General features: G+C 43.1%; 1 protein-coding gene across 2 annotated transcripts in view; it reads right to left on the bottom strand.

The window, feature by feature from the left end:
- The window catches only part of col27a1b (collagen, type XXVII, alpha 1b), a 524,608-nt gene that overhangs the window by 466,907 nt on the left and 36,785 nt on the right, over positions 1–20,916 (bottom strand). The gene's annotated exons all lie outside the window — the stretch shown is intronic.

Raw genomic sequence — 20,916 nt, 5'->3', positions numbered from 1 at the left:
ACAAATGAGACAAATAAGATTGTACCAGTAAGATTCCAGATCTCTTTGGTTGCAATCCAGATCATGATGTAACAGTTTGTCTTTTAAGTTTTACAGCACGTTGCTCCACTAAATTTAGAATTAACTTAGTTGTACCACTTCTGTATTCGACCCTGCTCTGTGTAACTTTCTGGCTTCAATGAAGAAAATAATAAGAAACACTCTTCACTCAGAATCTGTTTCAGATACATCTGTCAGGTGTCAGATCTTGGCAGTGAATGGCGCAATAAAATCCCTCATACACATTATCCAGCTACAAATTTAGCTTGAAACAAAGCGGAGGTTCTTCAATTAGATTTGAATAGTTGGTTCAATATTGATGCAATATTTAACTCTGAGCACAACTGTCTTTTGAGGTCTGCCATGAGGACCCAAGCTGATAGCTGTACATGGTGCAAGTGGTCAGCAGTAACAAACTAATTTTTAAAAATCATGTTCTTGCCATTTCAGACATCTGCAAATTGTTCTCCCTCCAACCTACAAACTTAGCAGTTTGCTTGGATATTGGCCAACAAAACAGCAACAGATATCCACTTTGCAATACAGTCATTTTCATCTTGAATTCTTCTCCACATTAGGACTTACAGTGAAGATAAGACTAAAACTACAGTGGGACTTTATTTATTAATGTAGTCACTGCTATCATTGATTGTGTTTTCGGATGGTCCGTGGCATTATTAGAGTGTCATCGCTACACTGCAGCAGTGCAGTCCTGCTCAGCTTGTGGAACAACTTTCAAAAAAATTCCTTTGAGTTCTGAAATTAACTCACTTTTTTTTAAAGCAAAGCTGTTTTAATTGTCTATAAGGTCGCTGAGAAAGGCTTAGCATTTTAACATTGTGCGAGTAAGGGGAAGCTACATAAACACAAGAGGAAGAAAGGAATAGAAGGTTATGCTGATCAGGTTAGATGAAGAGGGGTGGGAGAAGGCTTGTGTGGAGCATAAACACCGGCATGAACAAGTTGGGCGGAATTCTCTGTTTCTGCGCTGTACATTCTATGTAATCATCTGAATTGGAAAATTAATTTAACAATAAGTCGAGGTAAAAATTTGCTAGATTACTCATGGCACCGAAGATAATATTACGAGGGTAGTGAGAGGTGCTGTTATTCTGCTTTTTAAAAATAATGCTGAAACCTAAATGAAGGGCCATCATCCGTAGTATAGTACACCAGCAAGGTTAAAAAGCATTGGAGAGAAGACAAGGCTAAATCGAGAAGTCGTGCTTTGGTCACACTAAGCATGGGTTTTAAAACTTCTAGACTGTAGAGAGAAGGGATGATTGAAGGAGGTACGGTATTCCGCAGTTTTAAAAGCTTGGGATGGAATGAATTAAAGTATCGTTATACTACAGATACCAGTCTTAGAATGATACACTACAGTGCAACGTGCACACTTTCCCTAGTAATAAAGGTGCTTTGCATCTTCTGGAGGTAATCTCATACCTCAGCTTCAGGGTGTTCATCATTAGATTATCAACTTGATTCTTGAGTTATACTCCTGCTTTTGCATTGACAGTCATCTGAAACTACTTTGCAATGATGCAAAAGCAGCAATACAACAACAGTTAGAATAGGAGAAATGCAATATGTCTTGATTTCAACACACTATCCAAGAACGAGAAAGAGAGATGTTCACAAAGCCTCCCCAAATATGAGCAGTATTCAAATCATGGAAATTAAGAGTTGTCAGGAGCAATATTCAAGTTGAGAAAGTTGAAGAATTATTGAGAAGAAAAGCATTTGACATGAATGGGAAAACCAAACTTGTTGGAGACAGCTTTAACAGTAGAAAAAATATGGAAGTTCTCATTTGGGATCAGAGTAGCTAGTGAATCCAAGTTTGTCAACAGATGAAGGAGTAAAGGATTAGTGGTGCTATGGTGTAAATCAGATAAATAGAAATGATCTATTGACTCAGGAGAACAATGTCAAGCATGTTCATAAAGGATTGTGCACTGTAGGATTCCACCATGTTTGAAATATACATACTAAAAGATATAATGAATGTTTCAGTGCATTTAATGCTGGCTGAGCAAAGCCTTCTAAAAAGCACTCAAGTGCACTCTAGTTTTTAATATGCTTTTTGATCCTCATTTCTACATAACACACATCGACATGTTATTCATTCTTTATTATATCCATAATAAAACTGATACACAGTTATAGTAAATAGAAAAGTACATGACTGGAAATAGATACCCAACCAGATTCATGAGTTATATAGTCTTTTCAATTGAGTGAAATTAACCCTGAATCTGCTTATCATTATCATACTTGCATTTAATACTGCAAGTGCCAGCCTTGGATTTGGGATATGCTCAGTGGGTAGCATTCTCGCCTCTGAGGCAGAAGGTTGTGGGTTCAAGTCCCACTCCATAGACTTCAGCACAAAATCTAGGCAGTACAGCCACCATTCAAAGAAGAGCAGGGGAGTTTCTCCTGGTGTCCTAGATAACATTTATCCCTCAACCAACACCCAAAACAGATGATCTGGTCATTTATTTCACTGCTGTTTGTGAGATCTTGCTGTGCGCAAGATATTTTTCAAAAGTACTTCATTGGCTGTAAAGTGTTTTGGGACGTCCTGAGGTCGTGAAAGCTGCTATATAAATGCAAGTCTTTCTTTTTACCCCTTCTATTTTTCTTGATCGCCCGTCAGCTGGGTGCCCCATGCCAGAAAATATGGTGCTGTGGTTTGCCCCATGACCCCCAGAGACTACATTGTCCATGGGGTTCCTGGGTATAAGCCGAAGAATGTAAATAGGAATTTCTTTCATTTTTATATTCAACTCCAGGATGTTCAAGTCTAATTGGGGCCTTCTGGTGGCTGATCTCTTGGTACTTGGCATGCTCCCAGCCATGTAACAGAATTTTTGGGCAGGCTTATATGTTAGAAGTTTCCAAGCACTTCAGTTGGAAACCCCTGCTAAGTGGCGCACTTATTCATATTTTTTCTTCATTTATTCTTATTCATATTTTTTGTTCATTCTCTGGTGCCTTAACTTGCTGAGCTGCAGACTGCTAGGTTCTCCACCTGATTCCACAATTGCTCAACATACCATTTATCACTGGACAGGAAATCCTCATGATCCTGGGCCTGTCCAGCACCAGGGTGGTGGTTGGGGGCAGGGAGAAGGGCAGATCAGTACAGAAGGGGTTAATATACAATTTTTAGAACAAGGTTCTCTTAAAGGGTAATAGCACTACTAGAAAGACTTGAATTTATACAGCACCTTTCACGACGTCCCAAAGCATTTACAGCCAATTAAGTACTTTGGAAGTGTAGTGACTGTTATAATGTAGGAAATGCGGCAGCCAATTTGAGTACAGCAAGGTTCCACAAACAGCAATGTAATAAAGACCAGATAATCTATTTTTAGTGATGTTGGTTGAGGGATAAATATTGGCCTGGACACCGGGGAAAACGCCCCTGCTCTTCTTTGAAATAGCACCGTGGGATCTTTTACGTCTACCTGAGAGGGCAGACAGGGCCTCGGTTTAAAATCTCATTCAAAAGATGGCACCTCTGACAGTGCAGCACTCCTTCAGTACTGCCCATGTCAGCCTAGATTTTGTGCTCAAACCTCTGGAGTGGAACTCAAACCCACGACCTTCTGACTCAGAGGCGAGAGTGCTACCAACTGAGCTATGGCAGACTAATGGATGATTAGTTTTGTAGATCATCACATTGCAATGGGGTACTTGGATGATGCAAATTTCTGTTCACCGATAGAGGTTTGATCTTATGTCAGAATTAAAAACTAGATGAGAATCCTAGTTTTTACACAGTTTTAGCAACAATTTATTATGTTGGAAACACTATATAAATGTCCCAAAATACCTCACAAATGAGAGAAACGTAGAATCTTAGCTCAATTCCTACTTGTAGTGGCTAAATGCCTCAGTTTTGCCCAGCAAGTCAGTAAGTTTCTGCTTAATCCAGTAAGTTTATCGTCCCTTTAGCTTTTATCCTCTACTTTCAGTTTGAAAGTTATAGACGGGAGAATGATTTCTTCATTTCTTCCTTTTAGTCAGTGAGTCTCTGCCTATCTTTCTTGGCACAGAAAACCTGGCTTGTGCTTATAAAGTTCATTAAAAATAGAAAATATTCAAACACATAGAAGATACTACTGTCACCATCCAGCCACAATAAAATCCAAGGAGTCAGGATTTTCCATAGCCTATAAATCTGTGCCTGATGTATAAAACAGAACATCAGCAAGCATGTTCTTTGAATGAGACTTGCTTAAGATACATAAATCACTTGAATTACAAAAACATATATGGAAATCACTGGTTTATATGAACAATGAACCTTGATAATCCAAGGGAACAGGGGAACAGCAATGACTCTTCAGTATTATAGGCAGCAATCAGTCTAACATTCAAAGTGCAGAGTTTTATTTAACGCCGCAAACTAATTCTCCTAACTCCAAAAAACACAAAGAACTTTTGGTGACTGCTCAGACTCTATTAAACAAGGGTCTTTTACAAACACATATTTTTGCTGTGATATGTGACATTAGCACACTCTTCTTTGCATTTGCTCAGATGCAAATTTTTGACATGTATTTTGGATGCTTCCATCAATACACACTTCTCCACAATTAAATTTAAATGCTGCTACACTTATAAACATAAGTGGTTCCAAGCCCTGTCAAATGCTAAGACACTATTTTGGTGATTCACTATGATGCTAAAGAGACCATGTACAAAAGCAAAATCACCACAGACAGCAAGGCTCTGCCTATTGGTTGACAGAAATGAAAAGAGCACATTTAAAACTTTTCAAGTCATGTGGACAAAGCTCTATTGCTGTATTTCAGCAGTTGAACATTGTACCATGGGGATAATTTTGACCGGGTGATGGTGTAAAATGGGCACTGGAGACCAGATTTCCGGCTCTGAATTCTCAGTCTGGTGGGTGTGGGTGACCCTGCCTCATCGTGTGGGTTTTGGGAGCCCATAAAACCCTCCCGCTGCAAAGGACTAACCATCCTATTGGCTAATGTAAAGATGGCTACAACCTCGGAAGGAGTGTTCAAGACACGGCCTGTCAGACTGTTAATCAGCCTTTGAATACTTCCACTTCTTCACACTATTCTCCAAGGGAAGAGTGCGAAGGTACGAAAACAACAAAATATTGCGGCTTTAACGTGGAAAAACGTCCTAAGGCACGTCACAGAGGCGTAATCAGACTAAAATGTATGCCGAAACAAAGAAGGCAATATTAGGAGAGGTACCTTGGTCAAAGAGATGGGTTTTAAGGAGGACCTTAAAGGAGGAAAGGGAGATGAAGCTGTGGAGAGGTTTAATGAAGGAACTCTACAGCACGAGGACTAGGCAGCTGAAGGCACAGCTGCCAATGACAGGGTAACGGAAGGGGCAGATGCACAAGAGGCCAGAGTCAGACGAATGGAAATATCAGGAGAAGGTTGTAGGGGTGGAGGGGCGAGGCCATGAAGGTATTTCAACATGAGGATGGGAACTTTGAAGACAATGGAAAGATATATTAGCCTTGGAGGGGATGCAGTGCAGATTCACGTGGCTTCAAAGTTAAATTATGAGGACAGGCTGCACAAATTTGGCTTGTATTCCCTTGCCTTCAGAAGGTTGAGGGGTTATCTAATCGAGGTGTTCAAAATGATAAATGGATTCAATAGATTAGATAGAGAAACTATTTCCTCTGGTGGGGGAATCCAGAACAAGGGGGCATAATCTTAAAATTAGTGCTAGGCCAGGATGCACTTTTTCACACAAAGGGTAGTGGAAATATAGAACTCTCTTCCCCCAAAAAGCTGTAGATGATGGGTCAATTGAAATTATCAAGACTCAGATTGATAGATGTTTGTTAAGTAAGGCTATTAAGTGATATGGAGAAAAGGAAGGTAAAGGGAGTTGAGGTACAGATCAGCTATGATCTAATAGAATTGCTGAACACGCTAGAGGGGCTGAATGACCTACTCCTGTTCCCATGTTCCCAATGATTAACTGGAGGAAATTGCAACACATCCAACATTGGATGTCAGACAAACAGTCTGACAAAACAGAGACTGTAGAGGAGTTGAGAGGCGGTGCAGAGGTACATGTGGAGAGTGTACATGTGGAAGCTAACCCCATGTCTACGGATGATGTCATCAAGGGGCAGCATGTAAATGAGAAGAGGAGAGGGACAAGGATAGATCCTTGGGGGGGCCCTAGAGGTACGAGGTTTGGAAGAGAAGTTATTACTGGCATTGCTCTGGCTACAGTTGGATAGGTAAGAGTAAAACCAAGCAAGGGCAGTCCCACTGAGCTGGACAATTGGAGAAGGATGGTGTGATTGACCGTCAAAGGCTGCAGGGAGGCCGAAGAGAGTGAAGAGGGATAATAGCACTACAGTCATAGAATTTGTGACTTTGGTTAGGGTTTTTTCTGTGCTGTGACAGGGGCAGGAACCTGATTAGAGAAATTCAACAGGTAATTGTGAGAAAAATGAGCACAAATTAGGAAGCAGCAACAAGTTGAAAGGCTTTGGAGAAGATAGGGAGGTTGCAGAGAGTGTTTCCCATAGTGAGTCAAGCAAATTTACACTCAAGTTGTAAGGAACTCTAAGTGTGTTTTAAACCAAAAAACAACAAAGTAATTATTACTAAAACAGTTTGAACCTTGTAGGATAAGACATGTTCACTGGTAATGATTAATGTGATTGTAATAGATACATTAGAAAGATTTTACCAAGCCCTATAGCAACTTTGACAAATTCCAATTTTCTGGCCCTAACTGTCTCCTTTTCGCAATAGATGTACAATTCCTCTACACCTCAATCCCTTATTAGGATGGCCTGTGGGCTCTCTGCTTCTTCTTTGATCAACGGGCTGGCTGAACTTATTGTCACACTGAATAACTTTTCCTTTAACTCCACTCACTTCCTCCAGATAAAAGTTGTCGTATGGAAACCTGCATAGGTTCTAGTTCTGCCTCTTTATTTGGAAGATATGTCGAACACTCTTTGTTTCAGTGCTACTCAGGTCCCCTCCATGATCTCTTTTTCTGTTACATAGATGACAGTGTCTGTACTGCTTCCTGCTCTCGCCCTGATCTAAAGAATTCCATTAATTTTGCTTCAAATTTCCACCCCTCCCTTACCTTTATGTGGTCCATCTCTGAATCTTCCCTTCCCTTCCTGGACTTCTCTATCTTTATCTCTGGGGAAATGTTGTCCACTGTCTATTACAAGCCCACTGGCTCCCACAACCAGCTGGATTATACTTTTTCCCAACTCACCATGTAAGGACTCCATTCCCTTCTCCCTGTTTCTCCATCTCTACTCTGATGATGCCACTTTCCACAACAGAGCTTCTGTTGTGGAAGGTGGCATCAGAGCTTCTGAATTGTCCTTCTTTATCCTCAACTATGGTGGAGGATTCCCCTCCACATAGTTGACAGGGCCCTCGCCTGAGTCCATCCTATTTCCTGCGCTTTTGTCCTCATCCCTTTCGGAACCGGGATAGAAAGTGGTTTTCCTCAATTTCAGATCATTCGGGCTTTCATTGATGGAAGGAGCCAAAGTAGCTGCCAAATTTGTAAAACTTCCAACAGCAACAGCAGTTAGCCTGCAATTGCCCTCATTGTGTGCCTAATTGGGGCAACTTCTCTAAAGCGAATATTGAATAATGGTCTCAAAGGGACAGGTCAGGTCTGTAGCTAAACATCACAACTGCGTTCCGGATCCCAGACCAATAGATAAGCTAGAATATATGTGCATCATGCATTTGACACACCTCAAAGGATCACACTTGAAAGCATCATACATGTAAAGAGGCTTAAATGCCATATTCATAAAACAGTGACAAATAGCTGAACAATCCTAAAGAAGTATTAATAAAGAAAAAGAAAGCATTCATTTCCTGGTGATTTCTTCAGACCTTAATAATTTAGTGTCTTCCCAAGGAAAGGAGCAAGGAATTAACAAACTGCTGCCAATTTAAAGAAACTTCCCTCAACAACAGCAATTAGCCTCTAATTGCCCTTGAGGATGTGCCTATTTAGACCATTTTCCCAACAGGGAGTACCTAAGCAGTAGCCTTAAGCAGCTAAGCATTGCAACTGTGCTCCAGACTACCTTTGAGCAACACTACAATAGATTTGCTTGTTTAAAAAAGGATGAAATAAGTCTACTTTTTTTTTGAGAAAATAAAACAATGTTCAGCATTTCAACTGCCAGTAATATGGATCTTGCAAAAGTAAAGCTATATAAAGAGACATTGTCAAGCACAAAAAAATGAAACTTAGCTTGTGTTATTATGCAACACTGGAAGGCAAAGGAATAGGGATATGTTGCGCAGGGATAAAGATGCTGCACAGCAGCAAAGATATGTATTGTGCAACTGCAGCAACAACAACAACTTGCATTTATATAGTGCCTTTAACATAGTAAAACGTCCCAAGGCGCTTCACAGGAGTGATTATCAAACAAAATTTGACAACGTGCCACATAAGGAGCTATTAAGACAGGTGACCAAAAGCTTGGTCAAAGAGGTAGGCTTTAAGGAGTGTCTTACAGGAGGAGAGAGAGGTAGAGAGGCAGAGAGGTTTAGGAGCTTAGGAGATTCCCGAGCTTAGGGTCGAGGTAACTGAAGGCACGGCCGCCAATGGTGGAGTGAAGAAAATTGGGGATGCGCAAGAGGCCAGAATTGGAGGAATGCAGAGATCTCGGAGGGTTGCAGGGCTGGACGAGGTTACAGAGATAGGGAGGGGCGAGGCCATGGAGGGTGCCGAGGATGGTTATGCTGTATGGTGGATGGGTTAATGTAATCATTTTAACTTTGTTATTAATAAGCTGCAACAGATTGTTTCTCCTTCAACATGATTGCTTTTACTGCTCCTGTATCAACATAGGAACTTGAACTTCAGTGTCAGTGAATTGTGCTGTTTACTGCAGATAGTTCCTCTTTGACAGGCTCTCTTTGCTGTCCATGGTACTGAGGTCAATGCAGTCCGCTGTACCAAGCTATCTCACTTAATAACTTCAGTGTGCTGGCAACGTCCCCATGACAAATAAACAAACTTAAGTCATTATTTTTAACATCAAACAAACTCACTGGCCTCAATATTACCGCACCCCCCACACCAACAACAGGTGGGAGAGGGTCAGAACGGGGGTAAAAGAGTTAAATGTGGGGAACACACTCACCGTCTTTTTTATGGCGACAAGGATTGTGATGTCCGAGTGTCCCGCTGTGGAAGGGCGGATCACTTCATTAATATATTTAAATTGGGCTTCCGCAGTGCAATTGGGAGCCTGATTTAAACTTCACTGCTGCTGCACGGGTTTCCTAGGGGTCAGTGAAAGGGAGGCAGGAGCTGCCGGTTCCACAAGTTAAGTGCCTTTTCGGGCTCCCAGTGGGCCAGGAGGAGCAGGAATGCTCCCTCAACCCTTCAAGGAGGCATCCCCCCTGCTGATCGCGGCCTCTCTCTCCCTCTTGCCGTGATAAGAACATAAGAACATAAGTAATAGGATCAGGAGTGGGCCTTACGGCCCCTGAAGCCTGCTTTGCCATTCAATAAGATCATGGCTGATCTTCGACCTCAACTCCACTTTCCCGCCCAATCCCCATATCCCTTGATTCCCTTAGAGTCCAAAAATCTATCGATCTCAGACTTGAATATACTCAACGACTGAGCATCCACAGCCCTCTGAGATAGAAAATTCCAAATATTTCCTCTGAGTGAAGAAATTCCTCTTCATCGCAGTCCTAAATATCTGACCCTTTATCCTAAGGCTATGTCCCCTTGTTCTAGACTCTCCAGTTAGGGGAAACATCCTCTCAGTATCTACCCTGTCAAGCCCTCTTAGAATCCTATATGTTCCAATGAGACCACCTCTCATTCTTCTAAACTCCAGACAGTATAGGCACATTCTACCCAATCTTTCCTTAAAGGACAACCCTCTCATCCCAGGAATCAATCTAGTGAACCTTCATTGCACTGTCTTTAAGGCAAGAATATCACTCCTTAGGTAAGGAGATCAAAGCTGTACACAGTACTCCAGGTGTGGTCTCAACAAAGTCCTGTACAATTGCAGCAAGACTTCCTTACTCTTGTACTCCAATCCTCTTGCAATAAAGGCCAACATACCATTTGCTTTCCTAATTGCTTTTTGTACCTGTATGTTAACTTTCTATATTTTGTGTACAAGAACACCCAAATCCCTCTGAACACCAACATTTAATAGTTTCTCACCATTTAAAAAATATTCTGTTTTTCTATTCTTCCTACCAAAGCGAATAACCTCACATTTCCCCACGTTATACTCCATCTGCCACCTTCTTGCCCACTCACTTAACCTGTCTGTATCCCTTTGCGGACTCCTTGCATCCTCCTCACAGCTTACTTTCCCACCTAGCTTTGTATCGTCAGCAAACTTGGATACATTACACTCGGTTCCTTCATCTAAGTCATTAATATAGATTGTAAATAGCTGAGGCCCAAGCACAGATTCCTGAAGCATCCACTAGTTTCAACCTGCCAACCCGAAAATGACCCGTTTATTTCTACTCTCTAATTTCTGTCCATTAACCAATCCTCAATCCATACTAATATATTACCCTAAATCCCATGAACCCTAATCTTGTGTAACAACCTCTTATGTGGCACCTTATCGAATGCCTTTTGAAAATCCAAATGTTCTACATCCACTGGTACCCCCCCTTATCTACCCTGCTAGTTACATCCTCAAAAAACTCTAATAGATTTGTCAAACACGATTTCCCTTTCATAAAACTTTCTTGGCTCTGCCTAATCATGTTATGATTTTCTAAGTGCCCTGTTACTACGTCCATAATAATAGATTCTAGCATTTTCCCTATTACTATTGTCAGGATAACTGGCCTATAGTTCCATGCTTTTTCTCTCCCTCCTTTCTTGAATAGCGGTGTTACATTTGCTACCTTCCAATCCACGGGGACCGTCCTAGAATCTAGGGAATTCTGGAAGATGAAAACCAATGCATCCATTATATCTGCAGCCAACCTTTTTAAAACCCTAGGATGTAGGCCATCAGGTCCAGGGGATTTGTCGGCTTTTATTCTCATTAATATTTCTAAAGGTAATACGGCATTAGTGTTTTCTGCCCCTTGTTATTTCTTAGCTCCACCCATCCTGATTTTCTAACAGAGGCTGACTCCCCCTCCAGCCCTGATGGCCGGTCTCTCTCTCCCTCCACGATGGCCTCTCTCTCCCCCCTGCCGCAATGGCCTCTCTGTCCATCTCTGATAGCCTCTCTCTTCCTCCAGCCCCGATGGCCAATCTCTCCCCCTCCAAGCCCTGATCCTCCTTCCTCCCGATTGCTGGGGACCGTCCCCAAGGGAACAAAAAAATTATAATGAGGTCCTGCCATTAAGTCTGGCAGGACCTCCATGTCCCGGGCCTTGCGGGTTCTTTGGCCGTTTCTCCCCCTCCCATCCCCCCCCCCACCAACGCAAATATCGAGGCCCATATATTGGCGGACACCGGATGAAGTTAAAAAAATTACTTCCATAAAAAGTTTGAAATTTGCTAAACACTTGTAGCAGCTGAAGCTATGACCGTATAAAAGCAAGCTTACCAATTTATTTTCTTAACCTATCCCTAAAGCACTAATTTTGATATTGTCCTTGAAGAGTTCAATTAAAATGGGGTTCAGAGAAGAGCGCTAAGGGCTTAGAAAAAGAGTGCTAAGGGCTGCTGGAGTATGAAGCTTTTATTTTCAGCTTCAGTCTCATCCACTAACTTGCATACTCCGCTCTCGGAAATTCACAATAATATTCCAATTTTTCATTCATAACTTTGTGCTATCAGGATAACCTATATATAACTATATATAAACCTAGAAATTACTATTTGTGATATTAGCAAACACTTAGTGCATTTGTATGGAATTTCTTTGTCTGCTATTTGGATGAAGGAATTAACCCATTTACTTTAAATAGCGCTTCCAGTAACATAGTAAAGGAATGTTATCCGAATGCATTGAGCACTCGTCCGCTGATAGCGCCAACAGTAACTGACAGGAACGAGGGAGGAGGAGGAAATGGTGGCAGCTAAGGCGGCCCAACAAATAGTCGTTATCTTTTCAGATGAAAAAGTCCAGAAGCTCTGGTAGTGGAAGTGAGGATTGAGAAAATGGGGTAGAAAACAGAGATGGAAGTTGGTTGTTGAGAAAAGGAGTCTGGGTTGTCCATACCCTCAAGAATGACCTTGGAGTGCTAATAGAAGGAGGCTGTGTAGAGAGAGAGAGAAAGATGCAGTATTGCTTAACATGGTTAAATCAGATCTGGCAATGGATGACCAAACTGGTTGTGCATCAGGTGTATTCAAGTTTGTAGTATTTGGACTTGAAGTTGCAGAGGTGAGGTCTGTACCAGGGCGACAGTGAGAGTGAGAGACAGCCAGTGGTTTAGAGGGAACAAGGATATCAAAAGTAGAAACAAGGGAGCTGTTGAGTAGCTTGACAACATCACTGATTTCATGGCAGGTGAAGAGTCAGAGGAGGGGGAAGTGTGGAATCAGACTGTTGGTGAGGGAGTTGGGGGGGTGGGGGGAGTTTTTTTCCAAGGCAGAGGTTGAGGGAGATGCGGTCAGTGAGGTCCAGAGGATGGCTGAGGGTGGGAGAAAGGGAGTTTAAATGCAGGGTACAGCTGAGTGAGGCAGGGGACCAAAAAACTCCGAGAGGGAGCTAGGAGTGACTAAGTGAAGGTTAAAGTCACTGAGCACGAGAACCTACTTGGACCAAAGGCTAAGGGAGGAAAAAATGGAAAGAGACCACACCAAAGAAATCTCAGTGGGGCATGGGAGGACAGTAGATGACAAGGACTTTAAAGGAGAGCTGGGAGGGGTGGAACAGGATGATGTGCTCAAATGAGGAAAAGGTGCCAGAGGAGTAGGTAGAGAAGCTCAGGTGGGACCTGACAATGACAGCCTTGCAGTGCCACCACAATGATTAAGGCACAGGGTATAATGGAACATATAGGTTAGCGGGGTGGCTTCAGTATGAAAGATCAACCTTTGATGCAAATACATGTCCAAACTATGAGGTAAATTCATCAGCGATCACCATAACCCAACAGCACCCATCTGTCGTGTTTGAGAGTTAATAATTTGCAGCCAAAAAATCTGTCATTTTTGGGGGTTTTCTATTCCTCTATCCTCTTCTGACCATTAATGAAAACTTTTGCTAAAGGATCAATTATATTGAAGTGATTTAATTGCAAATTGCAAACATTTCTTAAAATAAAAGGAGCAAATAAAGAAAAGGAACATATGATCCCATAATTGATGCAAGTTTATATCCTGGCATGATACATGTGTCTGCAGACTTGTGTTTTTATAGTCTATATATAATGGATGCCTTACAGTTCATTCTATTGCCAACCTATTCCCTGAGCAACTATTTTAACAAAAGTCAAACTAGTCCTAAGCTATTTTCACGCAAGCCTGTGGTTGCCAACAAAATTTACTGAAAATAGCACATTTTGGCGTTCTCTGTTTCACAACTACATGTAGTCAGTTATATTGGAGTTATGGGAACAATAGCAAAAGATTTGTGGAAAAACTTATGTCGGTGGGCAATTGGGCATGGCAAATGACAAATGAAGTTTAATCTTACACATAAGTGAAATATTACTGACTATGCACATAACTAAAATATTTCACAGGGCACAGAAATGTGTGATAAATTTTAAATATTACACATTGACCAAAAAATGTTAATCATATAACATTAATGGAACTCAATTGGTAGATGGACACTAACAAAAGCAACTAGAAGTAATAGCCGACACGTCACTTTCAATCTCTAGACAATGTTGTGAAGCAATTAATAAAGTAAGGAGAAGGCTAGGGTATAAAGCTAGAATAGTAGAATACAAATTTACAGCGGTTGTGCTGGCTTGTGCATTGTACTGGTCAAAACACATTTAAGGGCTGATTTTCCAAGATTGCACTACCAATAGGGAAATTGCAAGCTGCTACCCATGACTTCCTGATAAGTAAGGCTGGCAAGCGAGACTCCCTGCCTGTAGTCCTTGCCACTTATGAGCCCAAGCCTGGATGTTGTCCTGTTCTTGTTGCATGCGGGCTCGGACTGCTTCATTATTTGAGGGGTTGCGAACTGAACACTGCAATCATCAGCAAACATCCCCATTTCTGACCTTATGATGGAGGGATGGTCAATGGTCATTGATGAAGCAGCTGAAGATGGTTGGGCCTAGGACATGCCCTGAGGAAATCCTGCAGCAATGCCCTGGGGCTGAGATGATTGGCCTCCAACAACCACTACCATCTTCCTTTGTGCTAGGTATGACTCCAGCCACTGGAGAGTTTTCCCCCTGATTCCCACTGACTTCAATTTTACTAGGGCTCCTTGCTGCCATACTCGGTCAAATGCTGCCTTGATGTCAAGGGCAGTCACTCTCACCTCACCTCTGGAATTCAGCTCTTTTGTCCATGTTTGGACCAAGGCTGTAATGAGGTCTGGAGCCGGGTGGTCCTGGCGGAACCCAAACTGAGCATCGGTGAGCAGGTTATTGGTGAGTAAGTGCTGCTTGATAGCACTGTCGACAACATCTTCCATCACTTTGCTGGTGATTGTGAGTAGACTGATGGGGCGGTAATTGGCTGGATTGGATTTGTCCTGCTTTTTGTGGACAGGACATACCTGGGCAATTTTCCACATTGTCAGGTAGATGTCAGTGTTGTAGCTGTACTGGAACAGCTTGGCTAGAGACGCAGCAAGTTCTGGAGCACAATTCTTCAGCACTACAGCCGGGATGTTGTCGGGGCCCATAGCCTTTGCTGTATCCAGTGCACTCAGCCATTTTTTGATATCACGTGGAGTTAATCGAATTGGCTGAAGACTGGCTTCTGTGATGGTAGGGATATCGGGAGGAGGCCGAGATGGATCATCCACTTGGCACTTCTGGCTGAAGATGGTTGCAAACGCTTCAGCCTTGTCTTTTGCACTCACGTGCTGGACTCCGCCATCATTGAGGATGGGGATGTTTGCAGAGCCTCCTCCTACCGTTAGTTGTTTAATTGTCCACCACCATTCACGACTGGATGTGGCAGGACTGCAGAGCTTTGATCTGATCCGTTGGTTGTGGAATCGCTTAGCTCTGTCTATAGCATGTTGCTTCCGCTGTTTAGCATGCATGTAGTCCTGAGTTGTAGCTTCACCAGCTTGGCACCTCATTTTTAGGTACGTCTGGTGCTGCTCCTGGCATGCTCTTCTACACTCCTCATTGAACCAGGGTTGATCCCCTGGCTTGTTGGTGATGGTAGAGTGAGGAATATGCCGTGCCATGAGGTTACAGATTGTGGTGGAATACAATTCTGCTGCTGCTGATGGCCCACAGCGCCTCATGGATGCCCAGTTTTGAGCTGCTGGATCTGTTCTGAATCTATCCCATCTAGCATGGTGATAGTGCCACACAACACGTTGGATGGTGCCCTCAGTGCGAAGACGGGACTTCATCTCCACGAGGACTGTGCAGTGGTCACTCCTACCAATACTGTCATGGACAGATGCATTTGCGACAGGTAGATTGGTGAGGAAGAGATCAAGTAAGTTTTTCCCTCGTGTTGGTTCGAGCACCACCTGCCGCAGGCCCAGTCTGGCAGCTATGTCCTTCAGGACTCAGCCAGCTTGGTCAGTAGTGGTGCTACCGAGCCACTTTTGGTGAGGGACATTGAAGTCCCCCACCCAGAGTACATTTTGTGCCCTTGCTACCCTCAGTGCTTCCTCCAAGTGGTGCTCAACATGGAAGAGGACTGATTCATCAGCTGATGGAGGACGGTAGGTGGTGATCAGCAGTAGGTTTCCTTGCCCATGTTTGACCTGATGCCATGAGATTTCAAGGGGGCCAGAGTCAATGTTGAGGACTCCCAAGGCTACTCCCTCCTGACTGCATATCACTGTACCGCCACCTTTGGTGGGTCTGTCCTGCTGGTGGGACAGGACATACCCAGGGATGGTGATGGAAGAGTCTGGGACGTTGGCTGAAAGATATGATTCTGTGAGTATGGCTATGTCGGGCTGTTGCTTGACTAGTCTGTGGGACAGCACTCCCAATTTTGGCACAAGTCCCCAGATGTTAGTGAGGAGGACTTTGCAGGGTCGACTGGGCTTGGTTTGCCTTTGTCGTGTCCGGTGCCTTTGGTCCGATGCCGGGTGGTCCGTCCGGTTTTATTCTTATAATGATTTTTTTTTAGCGAGATGTTACAACTGAGTGGCTTGCTCGGCCATTTCAGAGGTCAATTAAGAATCCTGGAGTTCCCTACCTATCACCATTGTGGGAGCACTATCACCTCGTGGACTGCGTGGTTGAAGAGAAAGGTCCACCAACACCTTCTCTAGGCAACTAGGGATGAGCAATAAATGCTGTCTTGCCAACATCATCAACCCCAGGAACAAATAACCACAGTGCAAGAAATTTGAATTCAACAGATTTCTGGGTCAGAAGGCAAACATGCGAACAGCCTGTCAAAAGCACTGATTGTCCTTATAAAACGCAAACAGTTGGCATTTATGGCTAAGTAAGATTTCACAGTCATGAATACAGACAGTAATATTTCAAGACAGTCAGTTAACATGTACCAAATGCTGTATAGCTCCATGTACTAAATAACATTATGCATCAGGCAGTGCACTGGCTTAGGGAGTGATATAATAGAATTTTGACCCCTGTATTTCGCCATACTGAATTTCTAATCTCAACAATGGCAATAGTGGTTCCACTCTTACCTAACTGATCAAAGCCATGGCTTCTCTCCCAATCTCCACAGCGTTACCTCTGGTGTCCCCCATGAACTTGGCTCCCCACCTCTTCCTCATCAACATGTTGCCTTTTGGCATCATCATCCACAGACATGGTATCAGCTTACACACGTATGCTGGCACACCCAGCTTTACCTCTCTACCACTTCTCTTGACCCTCCCGCTGACTCTGAGTTGTCAGACTGCTTGTCCAATATCCAGTCATGGATGAGCCACAATTTCCTCCAGTTAAACATTGGGAATACTGAAGCCATCATCTTCCTCCTCCACCACAAACTCCATACACTCACCACCGATTCCATCCCCCTCACCAGCCACGTCTCAGGCTGAACATTCTCAGCGTCCTATTCAACCTCGAGCTGATATACTCTTAAGCACAAAGACCGCCTACTTCCACCTCTGCTTCGCTTCAGCCCATCTGCTGCTGAAACCCTCATCCATGTCTTTGTCACCTCCAGACTCGACTATTCCAATGCTTTCCTGGACGGACTCCCATTCTCCACCATCCGTAAACTTCAGCTCATCCAACACCCTGCTGACCATATCCTATCCTGCACCTGTTCACCCATCACTGCTGACCTATGTTGGCTGCTGGTCGCCCAATGCCTCAAATTTAAAATTTTCATCCTCGTGTTTAAATCCCTCATGGCCTTACCCCTCCCTAACTGTGTAACCTCTTCCAGCACTACAATCCCCCAGAACTCTCCGTTCATCTGACTCTGGTGACTCACCTCCTCCCTTTATCCAACCATTGACAGCCAAGCGTTCAGCCATCTAGGTTCTGGAGTTCCCTCCCACTGCCTTGCCTCCTTTAAATCCCTCCTTAAAACCCACCTCTTTGACCATGCTTTTGCACCTTGGGATGTTTTTCTACGTTTAAAGACGCTATACAAATTCAAGTTGTTGCTGTTGTGATGCATAGATTTTTGCTAAAGGTTTGGGAAAATTGGTAGATGATTCATAAACAACACTGGCAGATCGCTGGGAGTGGAGTGCTTGCCCATCCTCTTGGCCAAGAAATACTGTACAATTCATCGCAACCTAAAAAGTTAAATCATACCTACTGGGGGATGCCCTAAGTGGGAGGCCTGAGTCCAGCCCAAAATTCGGCCTCCATCTTCATTAACATTATTTGGGCAAGCTGCCGGCGCTTGCCCATTTAATAAAGATCAATGACAATGACCTTCAGGAATGTTGTGGAGCTGGGAAGAGTAATCCTGCTCCTCCTGGCCCCACGTCAAACCTAAAAAAAACTTAACTTACCTTTTTGATGGCAGTCACTTGCTAAAATAATGGTCCTAAAATAGTCACTATGAGTAGAGAGGCTAGGGGAGATAGGAGGGCCAAGAGGTGAATATGGAGGGAGAGGTTAAGGAAGCAAATGAAGGCAGTGAATTCAGAGGAGAGAAAAGGGAAGCTAAGATGGAGACTGAAATCATTGAGGATGAGGAGTCAGTCAGTTCAGAGGCTGAGGGAGGAAAGGGCCATGGATTTCTTGGGGAGAAACTTGGGGTTGGGCTTGGGAGTGTGGACGATAACAAGGATTTTCATAGAATCATAGAATCATAGAAGTTTACAACATGGAAACAGGCCCTTCAGCCCAATGTGTCCATGTCGCCCAGTTTATACCACTAAGCTAGTCCCAGTTGCCTGCACTTGGCCCATATCCCTCTATACCCATCTTACCCATGTAACTGTCCAAATGCTTTTTAAAAGACAAAATTGTACCCGCCTCTACTACTGCCTCTGGCAGCTCGTTCCAGACACTCACCACCCTTTGAGTGAAAAAATTGCCCCTCTTGACCCTTTTGTATCTCTCCCCTCTCACCTTAAATCTATGCCCCCTCGTTATAGACTCCCCTACCTTTGGGAAAAGATTTTGACTATCTACCTTATCTATGCCCCTCATTATTTTATAGACTTCTATAAGATCACCCCTAAACCTCCTACTCTCCAGGGAAAAAAGTCTCAGTCTATCCAACCTCTCCCTATAAGTCAAACCATCAAGTCCCGGTAGCATCATAGTAAATCTTTTCTGCACTCTTTCTAGTTTAATAATATCCTTTCTATAATAGGGTGACCAGAACTGTACACAGTATTCCAAGTGTGGCCTAACTAATGTCTTGCACAACTTCAACAAGACATCCCAACTCCTGTATTCAATGTTCTGACCAATGAAACCAAGCATGCTGAATGCCTTCTTCACCACCCTATCCACCTGTGACTCCACTTTCAAGGATCTCTTTGTTCTATAACTCTCCCCAACGCCCTACCATTAACGGAGTAGGTCCTGGCCCGATTCGATCTACCAAAATGCATCACCTCACATTTATCTAAATGAAACTCCATCTGCCATTCATCGGCCCACTGGCCCAATTTATCAAGATCCCGTTGCAATCCTAGATAACCTTCTTCACTGTCCACAATGCCACCAATCTTGGTGTCATCTGCAAACTTACTAACCATGCCTCCTAAATTCTCATCCAAATCATTAATATAAATAACAAATAACAGCGGACCCAGCACTGATCCCTGAGGCACACTGCTGGTCACAGGCCTCCAATTTGAAAAACAACCCTCGACAACCACCCTCTGTCTTCTGTCGTCAATCCAATTTTGTATCCAATTGGCTACCTCACCTTGGATCCCGTGAGATCTAACCTTATGTAACAACCTACCATGCGGTACCTTGTCAAAGGCTTTGCTAAAGTCCATGTAGACCACGTCTACTGCACAGCCCTTATCTATCTTCTTGGTTACCCCTTCAAAAAACTCAATCAAATTTGTGAGACATGATTTTCCTCTTACAAAACCATGCTGACTGTTCCTAATCAATCCCTGCCTCTCCAAATGCCCGTAGATCCTGTCTCTCAGAATACCCTCTAACAACTTACCCACTACAGATGTCAGGCTCACCGGTCTGTAGTTCCCAGGCTTTTCTCTGCCGCCCTTCTTAAACAAAGGCACAACATTTGCTACCCTCCAATCTTCAGGCACCTCACCTGTAGCTGTCGATGATTCAAATATCTCTGCTAGGGGACCCGCAATTTCCTCCCTAACCTCCCATAACGTCCTGGGATACATTTCATCAGGTCCCGGAGATTTATCTACCTTGATGCGCGTTAAGACTTCCAGCACCTCCCTCTCTGTAATATGTACACTCCTCAAGGCATCACTATTTATTTCCCCAAGTTCCCTAACATCCATGCCTTTAAAGGAGAAGTGAGAGGGGTGGAACAAGGTGAGGTGCTCAAAGGGGGAGAAGTTGTCAGAGGAGTAGGGGGAGACCAAAGTGTGACTTAAGACTAAATGTATTTTATTTTCAGGATTGGTGCTGAATATAGAAGATGAGTTGTAATTTTCCACTTCTGAGCTCCTCTCACTCCCCATGACTTGGACTATCATTAGCTGTAGTCTTAGTGAAGAAATGATTGTCTTACAGGCTGCAATTGTTAATAAACTTAAGCAATAGGTAATAAGAGGCTGATGAGAGCCGAGAGACTGCATCTCTTGCTCTACATTCAATGCCAGTCTCTTCCTGGGGAAAAGAAATATATAAATCTAAGCAACGAATAATAACTTGCCTTTAAAATTGAAAATTTCCCAAGTACTTAGCAAAGTGGATAAAATGGAAATAAGCATGTTTTTGTGGTAGGAGAGTTAGGGGAAGTAATTAAAGCCATGGTCAAAGAAATTGTTTTTGAGGAGACTTTTGAAGATGGGGGAAATGCATGTAGAAGGGTGGGGAGAGAATTCCTGTATAAGGACAAGATAGCTGAAAATTCTGCCACCAAAAGTTGCATACTAAACAAAATTAATAATAGAGCAAACTGGAAAAATAAGTTGGGAGATTATGGGAAACATGGAAAAATTAAATGTATTTGCTTTATTACAAATAACAAATTACACATTAGAAATACATTTTATAGCCTGGTAGCAGCTTCCTCTCATTTTTAGTTAATAATTTATGTTTCTAACTTTTTTTTGATTTGAACGCTGTTGCCGATGATGTGACCTGGTAGATTCTCCTTTACCAACATGGCTATCCTGTGACTTCAGGTGAGCTGAGGGTCTACTGC

This window comes from Heptranchias perlo, chromosome 31 (assembly GCF_035084215.1).
Source record: "Heptranchias perlo isolate sHepPer1 chromosome 31, sHepPer1.hap1, whole genome shotgun sequence".
Classification (NCBI taxonomy): domain Eukaryota; kingdom Metazoa; phylum Chordata; class Chondrichthyes; order Hexanchiformes; family Hexanchidae; genus Heptranchias; species Heptranchias perlo.
The sequence above is the reverse complement of the archived record's forward strand: the minus strand, read 5'-3'. Positions and strand labels throughout refer to the sequence as shown.